Source organism: Muntiacus reevesi, chromosome 1 (assembly GCF_963930625.1).
Source record: "Muntiacus reevesi chromosome 1, mMunRee1.1, whole genome shotgun sequence".
Classification (NCBI taxonomy): Eukaryota; Metazoa; Chordata; class Mammalia; order Artiodactyla; family Cervidae; genus Muntiacus; species Muntiacus reevesi.
In genome coordinates, this window is record NC_089249.1 from 18,065,191 (window position 1) to 18,078,401 (window position 13,211).

The 13,211-nt window shown below is 46.2% G+C and overlaps 1 protein-coding gene across 6 annotated transcripts in view; it reads right to left on the reverse strand.

The window, feature by feature from the left end:
- LARGE1 (LARGE xylosyl- and glucuronyltransferase 1) overlaps positions 1-13,211 on the reverse strand; it is a 589,892-nt gene that overhangs the window by 527,861 nt on the left and 48,820 nt on the right. The window lies entirely within an intron of this gene.

The following is a 13,211-nucleotide window of genomic DNA, read 5'->3' on the forward strand; positions in this document are numbered from 1 at the left end:
CCATTGACAGATGAATGGAGAAATATGGTGTGGTTTATTCATGGAAGTGGACTTGTCTAATGGGTGTGGAGACTCAGTCTTTTTTTTTTTCCATTTTTATTGGAGTTTAGTTGTTTTACCATGTTGTGTTAGTTTCTGCCATACAGCAAAAGGAATCAGTCTTATGCATACGTATATCCCCACTTTTTAAAATTTTCTTCCTATTTAGGTCACCACAGAGCACGGAGCAGAGTTCCCTGTGCTAGATAGTAGGTTCTCATTAGTTATCTACGGAGACTTGGTCTTGAAAGATGAAGAATTCCAGAGACTGATTAAACAACAACATGGATATATTTAACATGTCTAAACTGTACCTTTAAGAGTGGTTAAGATGGTTCATTTTATGTGTACTATACCACAATTCAAAATTTTTTAAATATGTCTTTTTAAAAAATCAACAGAGTGATACATAAGCCCAGGGCTTGAAATAAAATTTAGACAAAATAATGTCCATAATCTAAATATAGGACCTGGCACACAAGAAGTGTTTAAATAAATCTTTGTGACTCCCATCTCCTTTATTTTCAAAATAAGAAATCAAGCTGTATTTACAACACAGAAACAGATTTACTGACATAGGAAACAAATTTAGGGCTATCAAAGGGAAAAGGGAGCAGGGGAGGGATAAATTAGGAGTATGGGATTAACAGGCTTCCCAGGTAGCAGCAGAGGTAAAAGAACCCACCTGCAATGCTGGGTCGGGAAGATGCCCTGGAGGAGGGCCTGGGTACACACTCCAGTATCCCTGCCTGGAGAATCCCACGGACAGAGGAGCCTGGAGGGCTACAGTCCCTGGGGTCACACCTGGCAGGGGTAGCATGGGGTTAACAGAGACACACTATCACATATAAAATAGATAAATGACAGGGATTTACTGTACAACAAAGGGAACAATATTCAATATCTTGTAATAACCTATAATGAAAGATAATCTGAAAAAAATACATGTATATAACTGAATCGCCTTGCCGGACACCTGAAACTAACACAAAATTGTACATCAACTATACTTCAATTAAAAGAAAACAAAGGAAAAAGAAAAAAAAAAAGAAAGCTGTGACCCAGACAAGTTCAGTGCCTAGAAGAGAAACCACAGCAGTTAGAAACTCTGGAGTCAGAATGCCCTGAGGCAAACCTGCTTTCTCCACTTAGCCTCTAGGGCCTGAGGATAGTCACCCAGCCTCCATGCAGGCAGCTGAAGAGCCCAGAGCTCAGAGGAGACCATTCTGAGAATAAATGTGTGGACAGTGCCTAGGAAAGTGCCCAGAACACACTCTAAGGACTCATAAATGTGAGCCTCATTGGAACGAACCGGGCAAAGTGGGGACAAACCCTACATGGCTGATCTCCAGGCCAGTGCCTTGATCCCGAGAGCCAGGCTGCACTCACGCCAACTGCCACAACTGCAAAGAAGCGTCCACATCCTGCTCCCAGAGTCGCAGCGTGACCATGGCTCCAAACCCACCTTGTCCTCAGTGCATGTGTGTGTGTGCATGGGGTCTGGGCAGCGGGGCATCGCCCAGACAGCCTCCACCTGGGCTCCCTGTCCCGTTTCCTCCTGCTCTCTCCGCCCCCTCTTCCCATCTGTGCAGTGAGGAGGTCAGCAAGCACAGCCGTGTTCTGCTCTTCTCACAGAAACTCCACATTAAAGGAAAGCTGGCATCTGCACAGAGACAACAGCGAACTCATTTTCCCCGCAGTTACCCTGGGCAGCTGAGGACAGCTAGCACCTGGGCGAAGGATACAGCCTCCACGATCACCTGCTCTGGAAAGGCGGGTAAGCCTCACAATTCTGCTAAATGTTGCTCCACTGACATTCACAGCCCCCCATGCACACACGCACACACACACACACACACACTCCTTTAGCCTACTGCTATCACAATGACCCCAGAAACCTGGGCCAGTCAATGGCAGTGTGTCGTCATAGAACAAGTCAGACACGGGCTTGAACCCCAGCCGTGAGCCCTACAAAGACTTCGGGGTCCTCACTGCTGAGCAGACACACAGCCACACCTGGCTGCTGGATGCTGCTGTAAGGATTGGGGTTCATAGACATCCCCACTGCATACTGGGTGCCTGCCCTGTCCTCCTCCCATTGCTCAAGCCAGCCTCATTGGCTCTGCAACAAAAAAATACAGTGGCTGGAGGTACAAGAGTTCCCCCCTCTCACTACCCTGCAGCCAGAAGTAGGTGCATCACACTGCCTGATAGACAGGAGCTGGGAAGGGAGATGTTCTCATGGCCCTGAGAAAGGGGGACCAGATCTGGGCAAGAAGCAGGCGTTTCTAACGCAGACACAGCCCCCCGTCTTCAAGAGCTCATGGCTGGTGGAGATGAGACTTACAGACCCCTAAGAACACATCATGGGAAAGGCTACAACTGAAGCTCACATAAACTGCTACAGAAGTGAAGAAGACTCCACCCACCTCACCTGTGAGCCTGAAGTGCAGGGTCCTTGCTATCAGGGAAGGCTTCCTGATGGTGGTGACAGCTGAACCCCGCCAGGAGCAACACAGGACTTTCCCAAGGAAGCTGGCAGATGGCAATCACTGAGCAGTAACTCCAGCTCAGCCGGGAGGAACCTGCAACCTCCTGTCTTTCCACGTCTCCAGCAGAGTTGTGGTCCCCGTCAACTAGATTATAAACTCACTCAGGGCAGGCCTCCCTGACACAGCAGCCCCAGAAGCAGAGCGTCCAGGACCACAGAGATGAAACTGAGTCCCAGCCAGAACCCTGGGGTCCCAGGAGAGGTGGCATGGGGATGTGGAGGCAAGATAGTCTGGGTTCAAATCCCACCTCTGCTACATGTCCATGGGGGCTACCATGATGTTGTATGGGGGCCTAATAACCCAAAACACAAATTCTTATTCTAAGAGTTGTATCTTCATCATTACAACAATTCTATTAACACAGAAGGGGCAGTCCGGCGACACAATTGTCAACATTGCTATGAAAAGTAAAAACTATCAAAACCATGATGATCATTAATGTTACCATTATAGGTTTTTAAAATATTTATTTATTTGACTGTGCCAGGTCTTAGCTGTGGCACGAGGGAAGTTTGAGCTTCCTTGCAGCATGAAGGATCTTTTGTTAACGGCATGTGGAATCTAGCTCCCTGACCAGGGATCGAACCCAGGCCCCCTGTGTTGGGAGCATGGAGTCTTAGCCACTGGACCACCAGGGAAGTGCCACTATTGCAGCTTTTTATTTTAGAGCTAAACTGTGCTGAGTGCTTATAATGTGCACAGTCTCACTCAATCCTTACTCATCTACAAGACAAGACTATTATTTTTAACCTATTTTACAGATGAGAGCACAGGCACTGAAGTCAGCTGAGTAACCCGAGATGGTGTGAATATGATCCAGAAAGGGCATTCCCTCCACGAGGGGCCTCAGCAGGGTGGCAGATGGGAACACCAGAGCCAACAGATTATGTAGAGCTCAAGTCTCAGACCTGGCACTCAACAGCTGTTTGACCTTGGGCATGTCATCTCTTTACATCTTTTGTTTTTTTCCTGGGATTTTCCTGGTTTTTTTTTTTTTTTTTTGCTTAGGACAAATTTATTATCTTACAATTCTGAAGGTTATAAGTCCCAAATGGGTTTCACTGGGCTTATGGAGTTTCCTCATTTCTAAAGTGAAGAATAACCCAGCCTCCCTGGGTAACTGAGACAATTAAAATGAAGCAACATGACTCAAATACTTGACAAAGGAAACTCCCATAAAGTCACTGTCCTTTCTTTTCGCAGCGTGAAGACCTCTGCCCTCTGGGCTTGCTCCCAGCCTCCTGGACACCTCACAATGCCTGGACTGTGCCAGGCCAACATGCATTTGGGCCAGGCCTCGGACTCGCTCTAGGCTCAGGTTAACTTTGTTAGAACTAAAGGGGAGTAGGCATGCCTTTGGGGCTTCCCTGGTGGTTCCGCAGTGAAGAATCCACCTCAATGCAGGAGCCTCAGGAGACGTGAGTCCAATCACTGAGTCAGGAAGATCCCCTGGAGGAGGGCATGGCAACCTACTCCAGAACTGTTGCCTGGAAAATTCCATGCACACAGGAACCTGGCGAGTTACAGTCCATAACTGAAGTGACTTGGCATGCATGCATATAGGCATGCCTTTATTTGCAAAAGATCATAAATTGTGGTCCCCTACTTCTCTATATATAGAGATATATATATCTCTATAACCTAGAGATATATATATATATATATATATATATATATATTTTGGTAGCCAAACAAATTGGTATATTCACATTGGATTTACATGAATGCAAAGTAAATTTGTGTGAAATCCCACATTTGTTAATCTGGCAAAACAAATCCTTCCCTTATCTCCAGGGGACTGTGAAGAGGGAGGAGATGTAATTTTCAGAGAGGGGTGGGCTTCCCTTTCTTCTTCCACTGACTGCAATGGCTTATGATTTTACCTACCCAGATGGACCTTATCTAAGAGGGGCAGAGAGAACAAGACTGAGAGTAACCCCTCAGATCACTGATGACTGTTTAGGTCCTTTCTAGGTTTAAAGGATCAGATTTATCTCAATAATCCCCAGCTATGTCTTCTACAATTGAACTGGGCCAGGGATGACAAGGAAGCCCATATTTTAGAAGATCACCATAAAGATGCAATAAAGTGCTATACGGAGTATAAATTAAATACCTATCCCAAAGCACAATACACATAAGTACATGTATGATAAAGATGAGAGAGTAAGTAGAGAAACCAAGGCTGGCTTCATGTTATTAGGAAAAGCTACACCAGCAAGCTGCAGTTGGCTTTGGGATACAGAGCATCAAAGGCTTCCTTTACTTGCTTCAGAAACACAGGTCTCTAGACAAGACTGTGAGCTCCTTGAGGGTAGGGATGGTACCTATCCACCACACTACCCCCAGTACTGTGGAAAGATATGAGACATACATGTTAAATGAATGGATGAATGGACTTGTGGATGGATGAATAGGTGGATGGATAGACAGATGGATTGGTGGGTAGATGGATGAATGAATGGACAGATGGATGGCTGAATGGACAGATGAACAAAGAGATGAAAGAGATGGGGATGGTTTGGGAAGCTGCATGACTGCCTTGAGACAGCAACAGGAAGAACAATATGAATTTAACTGGTTAATCAAAGTCCTCAAAACATGTTTTCCATGGAGGTCTATCATCACACTTCTCCTTTTCCTTTTGATCAAAACCCAAAGCACCCCTGACCTGTGTTCCCAGGTTTAAAACCACTGCCTACGTGTGGACTGTGCTCCTGATGTGGTCTCATCCCTCAAGCCTCTCTCTCTGTCACTCTTTCCATGTGCCTCTCCCAATCACCTTTACCCCAATTCTGCTCCTAACCTCAATTTCTGGCCCTGCCTCAAGATCAGTTCAGCTTCAGGATGAACCACAGGCATGCATGACAGCTACAGCCCAGCAGAGAGAACACATTCAGATGAATTTTTATCGCCAAGTACAGTTGATCTCTACTGTGGAACAAAATTCAGTGACCTCTGGTTCCTCCTCTGATGCCCAACCCTTACACTCTCACCCACCCATCCTCGAGAAGGGAGTAGTCAAATCTGATTACTATGCCCACAGGCTGCAGTTACCTGTTTCACCCAGCAAGACACAGAAAATTTCATCTCCCCTTTCTCTCCTTTCCAGTCCCACCTCAAACTATTATCACCATTACACTAAGAAGTGGGTTTCATTGGTTGGTTTGTTTACATTAATGAACATTTTGATAAGGAATACTGGCCGTGTGTGTGTGTGTGTGTGTGTGTGTGTGTGTGTGTTTATATGTGTTTTCAGAGTGACACTGACCCAACTCTATTTCAAGTATATGTTTTCCCCCTAAATGAGTCATTGGGTGGGAACAGTGAGTTTGCAAGTCTGCAAATGGAATGACCCCTTTATCAAGAAGTACAGTGGGCAACATTGTGTTTGGGGCTGAAAAACACATCAAACAATGAAATCCTGTTTTTTATGGTGATACTCATGGAAAAGAGGAAGAAAAGCAGGGAGAACTTTTAAAACTCAGGCAGAGTTCTCCCTGGGGTAGGATTCTGCTATATCACTTTCATGCTGTTAAATCTTGGAGGTGGCAAGAGAGGCTTAACCACCAGTCATCTGCTGTTATGAGGACTGATTTAAATCACTTACTACAGGGAAAGCATGTAAAAAATGTCAGCATATAGAAAGCACTCAATAAATGTGAGCTGTTACTATTATTTAGAGATAGCATCGTAGGGAGCTGTGATGTCCAATATGGCAGTCACTAGCTGCATGTGGCGTTTGAGTTAATTTAAATTTAAAAGCCAGGTCCTGAGTCTCACTAACACCTTTCAAGTGCTCGGTAATCGCCTGTGGCTAGTGGACAGAGTAGACATGGGGGAGTTCCATCCTGCACTAAGTTCTCTTGGAATGGTATAGAGGTAAAGAAAAATGGCTTGACTCTAGAGGGTCTGTGTGACCTTAGGCAAGTTATTTAATCTCTCTGTGCCTCATTCCCTTATCTGTTAAATGGGGATAACAGTCACTTTATTATTCAGTCATGGTGAGGATCCCCTGCCTGGCACGTGCTTAGAAATGCCCCCAGCTGATACCCTACAGTGAGTGACAGACAGGTACACACAGAACCTGTGTTGGGAGAATTAGAAAGACTTTTATGTAAAGCCCATCCCATGGGGCCAAAGAGACACTCAGTTCACACACTCATTTTTTTCAACAAATGTTCATGAAGCACTTACTATGTACTTGACATTCTTCTAGGCTCTAGAGACACAGAAGTGAATCAAGGCCCTGCCCTCATGGAGCTTATAGTCTCAATAAATGGGGTGATGATGTCAGTGCGACAGAAATATCAACATTTCCATTTTTAACCACCTATTAAAGATCCCCAACAATCAAAAAGGAGTGCTGTCAAATACAAAGGTAGCTACAAAGAGGACGCCTAATAAAAGTGAATGAACAAATGGAGGGAAGGAGCTGAGAGGAGACTCAATAGATCCATAAGCAGGGAGCTGGGCCCTGGGTGATTCAGCTAACTACCCTATTACGGGTGTGGCTAGCTCAGAGAGCTGTTGCCAAGCAACACTAATAAATGATCCCCAAGCAGTCCACAAGCTGTGCTCTGTATAAAGCTTAATCATCTTTCTCTATCCCTAAAGACTGGGATAGAGAAGCCTTCACATGCGTGCCCTTGGGCTTCTATTCTGGGCTGTGCCCTGACTCAACCTGTCAACAGGGCTGGCTCCCTCCCCTCTACAGTACCCAGGGGGGAACAGAACCAGCCAGGAAGCTGGCACCCACCTCTCCCACTGGGCAAATAGCCCTTCACTGGCTTTGGATATGCAGAGCCACCCGAGAGGGAGAGTGTGACCTGAAAACTCCTACCCTCCCTCAGACTGGTCTGCTGGCCTGGGTTCTAGGACTCAGGGGGCAGAATTCTCCCAGGAGGAGGAAGCTGGCACCACAGCTCTGAATGTGCTTCTATTTCCAAACCCTGAAGCTCATTTTGGTAGGTTTGCAGCTCCCTGACGCAGCTAAAAGTCGCAGGAGGGGCTACGTGGGATCATTGAATCTTTGTCTTAGCAGCAGGGCAGGTCTTAGAATGGCATTTCCAATCTTTCAGCCTCGGCCTTGTTGTGTAGTAAGGAGAACACTGTTTGCTTCACAATGCTGTTTGTGGCATTAAATGAGATAACTTATATTCAGTAGGAACTAGTTTATATTCTACATCATGTGTCAAGGTGGTCAGATAGGAGGAGATATGGGTCAAGGCCCCAGTCCTGCCACTACCTTATCAGGGCCATCTGGTCTACCTGTGTCTCACCCACCACCTTGTCACTCAAAGGAGAGCGGGGGATCTGGCTGTGCTACCCACCCTGCAATCTCTTGCACATGACCTTCCCAAGTTTATAACTACACTGCTTTTCATCCTGCTGAAAAGATTACAAGGCATATGGAAATTCAGTACCAGAATTCACCCCAACAACCTCTACATCCATATGCTCACATCAGGACCAGGATGTGTGCTGATTACAGGTCTCACACATAAAAATAAATCACCAAGAATTAAGAAAAATGCTTGTCTTGATTATCACATGTCAAAATACACAGATGTAGATGAGATCTAGGGTTCTTCCTATGTTTGACATGTGGGTGCATGCATAGTCACTAAAGCATGTCCAACTCTCTGTGATCCCATGGACTGCAGCCTGCCAGGCTCTTCTGTCCGAGGGATTCTCCAGGCACGAATACTGACATGGGTTGCCATTTCCTCCTCCAGGGGATTTTCTCGACCCAGGGATTGAACCCATGTCTTCTGCATCTTCGGCATTGGCAGGCAGATTCTTTACCACTGAGCCACCTGGGAAGCCCTCCCATGTTTTATATTCTATGGTGATTTCTATGGCGATTGACCTGGCTGGAAGGACAGGGCTGACCCAAGGAAAGTGATGCTCTCAGTCTGCATTACTGAAATAGCCTCTGTGTATGTCATCCATCACCCACAGCACTCAATGCCCACCAGACATGGCCTTGTTTTGCTGTGGCCCTCCCCAACCCGTCCTGAGCAGAATTACCGGGCAACTTCTATCTCCATCCAAGTGGGTTCTTTCCACTGAAAGTGCTTCTGTACACTTTGTAACAGTCACACGCTTAATGCCCCCTTCCAGTAGCTGCCCAACCCCTGGTTGGTCACCCAGAAATCAGCAGCCATGTCTTTTTCCACCCATTAGGTATTTTCTGCATGTCTTCTACATGGCAGGCTCAGCACACACACAGGACAATGGTCATGGCTGACCTTGAGGGCCTCAAAAACAAATGGGGGACAGCAACGACATGGAGTTACCTGAAAACTAAGTGGACTGCCATAAGTGCTTCAAGAGAATTCTAAAAGATGTGCAAATTCAGGGCAAGAGTGGAAACAGGGGTCTCAAACCAAGCCGAAGACGAGCTGAATTCAGACAGGGATGGGGAGGGCAAGGAGATCCCTCAGTTCAAAGTGTTAATTTTTATACATGCTCATCTGTCCCTTCTCTCCAGATCCACTTTCTCCTAGAAGAAAACCCCAGCCCCTCGGTGGACCACTTAGACTGCCACAGCATCCCGCTTGTCAGTTGGCTACTCCGCGCCCGTTCTGACCCTTTCCGCCTGCTCATCCTCCCCATTCCCTGGGCCCTGACCCAACACTGCACTCTCAGAGTTGGCATTAAGTGCAGCAAGGCTAAAATTAGGACTGTTTCCATAGATATCTAGACTTCTCTGTAGCAAATCTGCTCAGCTCCCAAGTGGAGAAAAAAATTTTTTTTCTTCTGTTCTGAATGCAAAGCAACTGGGGATCTGGAGGAATCCCAGGCTTCTCAGGTCTAGACATCTCTGAGCCTTCCTGACCCCATGAAAAGGGAGAGAGGAGGCTTCTTGGACAGCACAGTGGCACCCATAGGGGCCTGACCTCACTGAGCTACAAGGCACCAGCAGGAAATAAGCAGAGCAAACACAGGAGACCCCGTATGTCTGAGCCACAGTAGACACTTGCCCTCACTCCAGGCTACCCAGGGGGTACCTTCCCGAAGGTGGGTCTACCTCCTTCTCATTTCGGAGATGAGACAATGCAGATCTGGGAAGATGAGTACCTCGGTCACCCTGCAATGGGCCACACTATTCACACTTAGTACATAGGAAACCGGGGTTCAAAGATGGCCAGAGAACCACACAAGGCCAAAGGCGGTCATCATGACAATGAGGACAGGATAACAGGAAGAACAATCATAGTTAGCGTTTACTGACACTGTTTTGTTCAATGTTCTGTGCTCAATGCCCTACTGGTTCTCCCATTTCATCCTGGTTATGGGCTAAATTGTCTGCTCAGAAAAGGCATGATGGAGTCCTAACTCCTGGTGGTGGTGCTGTTTTTCAGTCACTAAGTCGTGTCTAACTCTTTGCAACCCCATGGACTGCAGCACGCCAGGTTCCTCTGTCCTTCACTGTCTTCCGGAGTTTGCTCAGACTCATGTCCATTGAGTCAGTGATGCTATCTAGCCGCTGACGCTTCTCTTTTTGCCGTCAATCTTTCAACCTAATTTGGAAACAGTGAATCTGCAGATATACTGAAGATGAGATCATACTGAGGGAGAATGGGCCCTCAAACCACTACGACTGATGTTCTTATAAAAAGATGGCCACGTGAAGACAGACACAGAGAGAAAGGCATGTGACGACAGAGGATTAGAGTGATGTATCTAACAAGCCAAGGAACACCAGATTGTTAGCAAATGACTGGACATTAGGAAGAGGCAAGAATGATTACCCTACAGGTTTTAGAGTGAGTTGGGGCCTGGTGACACACCTTGATTTTTAATTTCTAGCCTCCCAAAATGTGAGACAATACATTTCTTTTCTTTGGGGCCACCTAGTTCGTCCCCTGCATACAAAACTTCAAGTTGCGAACTTTCAAAGATGCAAATGTACATTCCAACAACATCAGGCGTGAGTGACACTTCAGCGTGCCCTCTGCCTCCTACTGCTGACGGTCCTTTAGCTCTACCATCTCCTACCCCCTCTGCTTCTCCAGTCAGTAACTATTCTTGCCTGCTCAGGCGATGCAAGCCCCTGTATGCCAGCTATTGTACTTTATTACTGTACTTTTCAAGATACTGTACTGTAAGATTAAAAGTGTTTCAATTTTTTGTTTTTATATATTATTTGCATGAAAAGTATTATAAACCTATTACAGTACAGCTTACTGTGCTACTTGGGTAGCTGGGCTAACTTTGTTGTTGTATGTGCTAAGTTGCCTCAGTTGTGTCTGACTCTGTGTGACCCTATGGACTGCAGCCTGTCAGGCTCCTCTGTCCAAGGGATTCTCCAGGCAAGAATACTGGAATGGGTTTTTGTGCTCTCCTCCAAGGGATCTTCCTGATCCAGGGATTGAACCTGCATCTCTTATGTCTCTTGCATTGGCAAGTGAGTTCTTTACCACCTGGGAAGCCCAACGTTGCTGGATTTACAAACAAACTGGATTTACAAATGTACTCTGGGAACATTCGTATGTAGGGGACTTAGCCACAGGAAACTAATACAATCCTCATCACACTTTGATGAAGACTTGGGTACTAAAACATCAGGTTTTACACATAAGGGCATCAAAGCTTAATTAAAAGCAAATATTACCAATAACAAATCAACATGGTGCAAAGTGCTTTACATAGAGTAGTAACTCGTTTAATCCCCACAAATATCCTAGCCCTACACCAACCCCACGAAGCTATCCCACTTTAATGAAGAATAAAGAAAGTAAGGCAGAGAGAGGTTGGGTAATTTGCCTGAGGTCACACAGCCTCTAAGTGGTGAAATCAGGATTCAAACTCAAACCCAGAATCTGTCCTCTTAACCACCGTAACCACGGAAAGCCAGAAGAGTATTGAATCTGGACCTGAACTCACGTGGTCTGGTTTCAACACATGTACCCTCTTTCTACTTTGTCGTCCACCTGCCACACAGAATGTTCTGTACTGAGCTGCCCCTTAAAATGCTTATCCGGGGACACAAACAAATTAATCAAACAAGCAGTGGCTTGCATACATCCCATTGGTTCAAGTTAAATTTAAATAAGTTCATTTTAGCAATTGAGACTGACCCAGGTCCATATGGACAACGGAAATCAGGAAACAAGTGACTAGGTTACTGGAGCCCTAAGCGGGCCGAGGGACGTGAAGCTTCTCCCTTACTTACGAACCTTTCAGGTACTAAGCCACTTCAGTAAACATTTAATGAGCACCTACTGTGTGCCAGTACAGTGTCAGGTAATGGCAGCATAGACGACATGACCCCAGCCCAGGAGGGACATGCCCATGATCAAACTGCCATATATCCTGAGAAGTCTTAACTCTGAAGTCAGAACAGAGGTGCTGTTGGAAGACCTAGTTCATGGTTTCAGAGCAGCCGACATCTGAAATGCATTTTTAATTTCAAGCTTATTCTTATTTTAAAGCTAATCTAACCCTACCTCTTTTCAACACATACAAACGCACCCATCTTTCTTTCCCCCCTCCTTCCTCCTTTCTATCCTTCTTTATGCAACTTCCCCCTTAAATACTAGACTTTTTTCACTGCATGAACCACGAGCATCCATGCCAAGTTGCTTCAGTCACGTCTGATTCTTTGTGACCCTACAGAGTGTAGCCCACCAGGCTCTTCTGTTCATGGGGATTCTCCATGCAAGAATACTGAAGTGGATTGCCATACCCTCCTCCAGGGGAATCTTCCTGACCCAGGGATCAAACCCACATCTCTTAGGTCGCCTGCACTGCCAGGCAGATTCTTTACCACTGGCATCCCTGGGAAGCCCACAGGTGACCAGGATATTCAGCAATAATCATTGTTTGTGACTTCTCATCCATAATGAAAGGAACAGAAGTAATTGGTCACCTTCAGAAAAAAACACTTTTAAGGTCAGATCCTTGAATAACTAAAGTTAATAGGTAACCAGTGATGGTTAGTGTTAATTCAGCTAAACTGCTGTTCAGCTGCTCAGTCGTGTAAGACTCTTTTGCAAACCAATGGACTACAGCCCTCCAGGCTTCTCGGTCCATGGGATTTCCCAGGCAGGAATACTGGAGTGAGTTGCCATTTCCGACTCCAGGGGATCTTTCTGACCCAGGGATTGAACCCAAGTTTCCTGCATTGGCAGGTGGGTTTTTTACAACTGAGCCACCAGGGAAGTCCTCAGCTAAACTATCTATCCCTCGATTAACAGATGTAGAGATAATCTATTTCTACCAACAGTGGAGGAGAACACAGCCCTGGAAAAACGGATGGGGACAGAGGTGGTGGAAGGTATGCCAGGAAGGTGGGGACGTGGGTTCCTGGGAGCCAAAGAAGAAAGATCTAGAATAAAGATGTACACTGCCACCAATATTCAGCCGGCCACTCACCCACCACAGGGTCACACCACACCCAGCAGGCTGGCACAGCCATCACTTGGCAAGTGGATTAGCAGAAAGACTGCAGGCTCTGACTTGACCCAGGCCTCTGCTATCTGCACAGTAAACGGGACACAGAGAATCTGCCTGACAGCGGTTGCCAGCACCAGTGGGACGTTACAGAGCACAGACACGCAATCCACGTTAGCCACGACGGTGCTGAATGAACACAGTCTTCACCATCAG